Genomic DNA, 7,196 nt, shown 5'->3' on the forward strand with positions numbered 1-7,196 from the left:
TTATAGAAAAGTATCCTAATCTGATTCCATAAGACTTCGCAAATACTGAAAAAATCTTTCCTTCTCGAACTTCAACATCAGATTTTATTATAATTATTTTTTTTGAATTCCCGTTGATATGTTAAACGCAGTTTCGCTGTTATGATCAGGTAGCATTTCCAAATCTTCGGGAATCCATGAATACTTGTATTAATTATTATGAAGCTTCATGGAATTTACTCCACATCTAGTGCTCCAAAATCTGCAAATTTGATTCCAAAAACCTTGTGCATAAATCGAAAAAATGCAGTTTATTGTGTGTTTATTGTTTATGTTTATTACGCGATTACGATGCCTAAACCTACCTCACTCATTTATCAACAATTATTACAATGCGAAAAGTAGTCACCGTGTTTTTGCAATCACACAAAAAACTAGTTGATTTTTTTCAGTGGAGTAATGTTAATAACAAGACAAATGGGCAATAAAGGAATTAAAGCAGTGCCCTATATCGGCTAAGAAAATTATTTCTCAACAGCTGGGGTCATGTTCCCCCTAGACTGGGAATATGTATAAACTATAGTTACGACTATGAACAAAAGTTCCGTTTGATAAGCAGTCAGCCTAATGCCGAAGCTATGCCTTTTCTCTGGTTTAACTTTACAAAAAAAAAATAAGTTTGCACCTCTCGCAAAATATGTATTTTAATATGCACTTATCATTATAGGTATAAAGAAGCACTGAAACACAGCATAAAAAACCATGTAATATTTTTTTTCACTTTCACTTACGTAAATAAAATTAATAATATTTTGTCCATACACACTCCCGCTTGTTCCAAGCTCTACAATGAGATCTAATCCAGAAACGGTGAAAATCCTGCAGGATCGCCAAATATGGAGCTTATTGTGGGAATAGACAAGCGGGAGCGTGCCGGAAAACTATCAAACTGTCTGCGATGGTTCACCACGTGTATTTTTGACTGACGGCAAATTATCACGATTGCTTTGATTAATATTTTGGTGGCTCTTCGTTGTCGTTCATATGAAGCCTACTTCGATACTTTCAAATCAATTGGATATTATTCCTTTCCATACTTAAAACCCAGTGCCATTTCACTGCCACACACCTACATTGTTCATGATAGAGTTAGAAGCGAAAGTCTAGATTTGATATTTCCCGTTATGATACGGCAGGCAAGGGCGTAGCCAGAGGGGGGCAGGGGGGAGCCGTCGCCCCCCCCTCCCTAAATTGTGGAAAGATTGAACGGGTACTGAAATGAATTCCCTCAAACATGTGCACTTTACGATCCAATCATATACAGAAATAGGTGGTTGAAATTCAAAACATTCCCAAAACTTATTAGGGCATCCAGGATCCATAATATATGAAAGTTCAAAACAACTCTAAACATTTCGGGCTCTAGAATTCTTCTTGGAATCCTTCTAGAAGCTCCCCTGGGAACTTCTAAATTCTTCCGGAAGTTATCCCCAAATTTATCTGAAAATCATTCGAAAATCCTTCTCATGTAATTGTAATTCCTCCTTATGTAGAAACCCCTGAATAAATTTTCATGAAAAAAAAATCCTTGAAGATTTCTTTTCTTCTCTCCACGTTTTACTTCTAGACATTTCTTCGGCTATTCTCTCTTCAGGAAGAATCCGGCATTTCCTTCAGGCATGCATTCGAGAGTTCCGTCAAGAATATATATGGAATTTCTTCCCAAAATTCTACCACAAGTTTCTACAAAAAATTATGACGGAAATCCTCCGATTTAGCACTTGTAAATCTATAAGAAATTCCTTCGGAAATTCCTCTAGGAACTTCTCCGGGCATTCCTCTCGGAGCTCTTCCTTCAATTCCTCCGGGATTACTTCCAGGAAATTTTCCGGAAATACCTCCAAACATTCAATAGCGAAATCATCTAGCATTCCAATCTGGAATTCTTTTCGCAATTATATCAGAATATCCTCCAAGAAATCCTCTAGAAATATCTTCATGAATTTCTCCTGGAATTCGTCCAAGTATTTCCCCAGAAATTCTTTCAGGTATTTTTTCGGGAGTTTCTCCAGGTACTTCTCCAGGAATTCCTTCAGGAATTTCTCCGGGAGATTTTCCGCGGTGAAGTGTACTAGAATTCCTTCCGGACTTCACTCGGAATTTACTCAGATATCAGCCAAGAGTTCTTCCAGAAATTTCTTCGGAACAATCCGCAGGGATTTTCTTCAGCAATTCATCTGGGAATACTTTCAGGATTTCATCTGAGAATTTCTGCATTAATTCTTCCTAGTAGTTTTCTCTTGTTTCCGACGGCAGAACGATCGCGCGATTTGTCGAAATTTTGTGTTCTGCATTGCTCGGCCGGTAATAAAGTTAATTAGTTCACGCTAAAATGAACTACTCAAAATTGAGTCGAATCCGACTCATTTTCATTAAAAACGGGACAACTCAAAATTTGAGTAAAAGATACTACTTCAATAAAATGGGGATTGCACTTAAACTAGGAGTCTGTCGTAAAATGCACTTAGATAGATAGATAAACTTGATTCGCATCTGTCGCATTAAAAATTGATGGAAGGCCAAGCTTAACTTTCGCGAAATCATCATTTTATTGAAGTAGTATCTTAAGATAAGTAAAATTTTACTCAAATTTTGAGTTGTCCCGTTTTTAATGAAAATGATTCGACTCAATTTTGAGTAGTTCATTTTTAGCGTGTTCAGTGCGTGTTGGCTCTTGTTTCCGACGGCAGAACGATCACGCGATTTGCCGAAATTTTGTGTTCTGCATTGCGCGGCCGATAATGAAGTTAATTAGTTCAGTGCGTGTTGGCTCTTGTTTCGGACGGCAGAACGATTGCGCGATTTGCCGAAATTTTGTGTTTTGTTTTGTTTTTCCTTAGGATGGTTCGTAAGTAAATTGATGAATATATTTTATTATTTTTACAGCATATACTGTTATTGACAAACGCTCTATATTGTCGAATAGAGCTCCCTATTATTCACCTTTCCCACTAACACAAATTTTCCTTCCCGAGACATCTATGAAGGTAGTATGGGTTCCCTGCATCTTCACTACCCAAGTAACACCGAAAACATCATTATTAACTAAGATCTAATAATGATGTTGAATAAAGGTCGGGAAAATGAAATACAAAACATGTTATGTTCAAGGAAAGCTATGATAAGGTTTTTGCAAAACATACAGCAATTGGATCAAGAAGAAGTTTCATAGTACATTCTCACAACTTGCTGATAACATGTATATTTTTGACATTTGTTTGGTTTTTTGAGATGTTTCGTTTTACATTCTCACAACATAAAATATGTCTACAGGAAGATTTTACGAACAAGGTTATAACATGTTCATTTTTTGGCATTTGTTGCGTCAGAATATATATCCTAACGATAGAAGTTTAACGTAATTTCAACATTATTTAAGATCAATGTTATGAACGTTCTTCATCGACCCTGTTGTTTTTCGACTACTCGCCATATTGTTTTTATTTTGCAGATTGGAGAATTTGTTTATATATGAATTTCAAAGTTATGCTTTGGCATAGTTCAATCAGTGGCGCATGAATTTAGGAGAAGTAAAATGAAAATTTAGCCAATGAAACATGAGCCGCATATAATGTTTCGACCGAGACTTCAAAACAAATTTGATTTATTTATTCAGTTTGTATATGTTTATTAATATTGTTAAAATGGTGTTCATCATTTCATGCATGCTTGTTTTCATTCGTTTTTTGTATAAAATTTCTTTCCTTGAACGTGTTGGCCAGCATTTTTGTTTTGGTATTCTATTTGACAGAACCATGTTGAAAGTCGGTTACTGAAAACATCCTTAGTACTTAAGTTTAGTCTTGTGAATGTGCAATCAAAAACAAGGTTGTAACTGAAAGATGTTGAAAATATCGATTATTTTTGCGCTGTTTGGGTCGTGTGAAAGTAATCAAAGCAGTTTTTCATACCAAAACGTAACAAACTATATGTTCGAAAGATGTATTTTTTACACTCATACAACAAACCGTGTTACTTGGGTAGTAGATGTTGAACTAACACTCCATCCCTTCCTTCCGTGATTGTAAGGACGTGACCAGGTATACAACTGCTACTGTATAGGAAAAGGTACTAATCCCAAGTACCAATTTGCGACAATATACAGTAGATTGCTCAATTGAGCATTGTATAGCCACCCACGATTTGTACAATCACATATGCTATGCTAATTCTTCCTAGTATTTTTCTGGGAACTCCTTCAGATATTTTTTCGGAAATTTCTTTAGGAACTTCTCTAAGAATTATTTCAGGACTTCCATGTGGGAATTCCTCCGGAAGTGCTTGTGGGAGTTCCTCCGGGAATACTTTCAGGAGTTTTTCCAAGAAATTCTCCGGTAATACCTCCAGGAACTTCACAGGGAATTCCTGGACGAGATTTGGCAGGAATTTCACGGGAAATGGGATTTCGGAAGTTAGTTCAGAAATATTTTTTCTCTTCCTCTAGGGTATTCCACCGGATGTTCCTCTGAAGTTCCACCAGTAGTTCCTTCGGGAATTCAATCAGGCTTTCTTCAAGGAATTCATTTAGCATTTCTTTAGGCATTTATCTACAAATTCCTCCAGAATTTCTCTGGGAGTTCTTACGGGAATTCCTCCGGGAGGTTTTTTTTAAGAATTCTTCCAGGAGTTCCTCCTGGAATTTTTCCGGAAGTTCCTTTGGGAGTTCATCTTAGAATTCTTACGAGAGTTCCTCCAGGATTTCCTCCGGAAATTCTTCCTGTAGTTCTTCAATAAATTCCTCCAGAAGTTCCACGGGCAGTTCCTCCGAGAATTCCTCTGATAATTTCTCCGGAAATTCCTATAGAAAATCCCCCGGGAGTTGCTCCGTTAATTACTCTGGGAGTTCCTCCGGGAGTTACTTTTCAGAGAAACACCCAGAGAAACTGCCGGTGAAACTCCCGGAGGGATTCTCGTAGAAACTGCTGGTGGATCTCCCGGAGGAATTCCCGAAGGAACTGCCGGAGGAGCTCCCGTAAGATCTCCCGTAAAAACTCCCGGAGGAATTTCAGGAGGAACTCCTTGAAGAATTCCTAGAGGACTTCCCAGAGGAACTCCCAGAGAAAGTATCGGAAAAACTTCGGGAGGAATTTCCAGATAAATTTCTGAAGAAAGAAAGCCCAAATGATTTCCTGAAAAAGCCTGAATAATTTCCTGAAATAGCTTCTGGTGGAACTCCCGGAGAAACTCCCGGATGAATTGCTGGTGGAATTCCCGGAGAAACTCTCGAAGGAATTTTCTGGAAGAATTTCTGAAGAAACTCCCGGGAGAATTTTCAAATGAACCCCGGGGAAACTACCAGAAGCATTCTCGGAAACAAGAGAATTCATCTTATAGACAAATCTCGTCTAGCTGAAACCTTTGTTGGGGTTTGTAGCTGGACCATCATCATCATCAGAGGACCTCCCGGAGAATTCCCTGAGGAGCTCGCAGAGAAATTCTCGGAGGAGCTTCTGGTGGAAAATCCATATAAATTCCTGAAGAAGCCTAAATAAATTCCAATTCTGCCGAAATTCCCGGAAGAATTTTCAGAGGAACTGCCGATAGAACTACCGGAATAATTCTCGAAGGAAATCCTAGAGAAATTCTTGGTGGAAATGCCGGTGGAACTCCTGGAAGAATTCCAGGAGGAATTTTCGGAGAAACTCCTGGAGGATCTCCCAGTGAAAATCTTGAAGTTTCCACCGGAATTCTTTCAGGATTTCATTGCGAATTAATCTAGAAATTCTTCCGAAAATTCCATTGTTGATTTCATTTTCGGTATTTCTGTATAAATTTATATTATATTATATTTATTATATATTATATTAATTTATATTATATTATATTTATTCGAAACAATTCACGGAAAATTTTATGGAATTTACACAAGAAATTCGAAGATTTTTCGTGAAATTCTCAGGAATGTTTACTGGCAATTCTTATTCTAAAAAATTATGGGAAACAGCACGAAATTATTTGAATTATTGCAGGGAATTCTGCAGAACTTATAAAGAAGTTCGTGAAGATTTTCTTGGAGTAAATAATGGTGGAATTTTCGGATCAATTCCCGGCATAATTTATGGTGGAATTCCGGAACACTGCCGAAGAAGTTGCTGGAGGCATTCCTAAAGAATCCCTGATAGAATTTCGGATAGAATGCCAGGAGCAATTGTAGAAGGAATTCCTGGAGAAAGCTTGCATATTGCTTTTTCTGCCAATTTTATAATAAATATTATTTCAGAGACGATTTGGATTTTTTTAAAGGATTTTTCTTAAACTTATGGAAGAATGCAGGATTTTTATAATAATTGTTATAGCCGATTTTATATTCTTTCTGAATACTAAGTTCATTAATATTTTTCTCACTTTATTTAAAAATATCTGATGAGCAATAAATCACGCATTTTTAAATCCATTATTGTTTTAATCATTATTGTTTCGATTTGGTTTGAATTTGGTTTCATGTGTTCATATTCATGTGTTTTTATAAAACTACTATAAAACTACGATTTAGAAGACCAAAAAAGTTGCCCCCCCCCCTTCTCGAAATCCTGGCTACGCCCATGACGGCAGGCATGGCAGGCATCCTTCTGCCAAACTCCCGGATGAAGAGGGAGGGAACAGTATCAGTGTGAAAGCTGATATCTCTTTACTGGCAAAAGGAAGGCGGTTTGATTTGCTCATATACCATCGCGTGCGGCAGGGTTTCTATCGACGAGTACTGGCTCTAATATGACATCAGCATCTAGTTGAATAGGATTTTTATTGCGCAGTTCTGTTTTCTCTATGCGTTCGTCTCGTCACAAGTCACTCACAACACAAGTTTGGAAGATGATATTCGCATTATGGATGTCATATACAGATGGGACTGACTTGAGATTCACGGCAGTATAGTTCCCACCGGGATTGATTATCCGGTCATCCATAAGTTTCTCGTATCCCGGTCGGCTCCACGAGGAGGCAGGGAAAGGACTTGCTGGGTAAGAGGCTAAGGACCGCGGGATTGGGTCTATTTTATTCCTTTAGGTATGCGAAGTACCAATGGCACACTTTACCTAGCATTTGCCGTGCCTCCTCAACATTGTGTAAATTGTGCCGCTTCTAGAAAAAGCAGGTTTTCTGCAAATCAACACAGTACAGTAATCCTTTACATAGGTTAGGCTTTCTTTCATCTCTAC

This window comes from Armigeres subalbatus, unplaced genomic scaffold (assembly GCF_024139115.2).
Source record: "Armigeres subalbatus isolate Guangzhou_Male unplaced genomic scaffold, GZ_Asu_2 Contig1854, whole genome shotgun sequence".
NCBI classification, from domain to species: Eukaryota; Metazoa; Arthropoda; class Insecta; order Diptera; family Culicidae; genus Armigeres; species Armigeres subalbatus.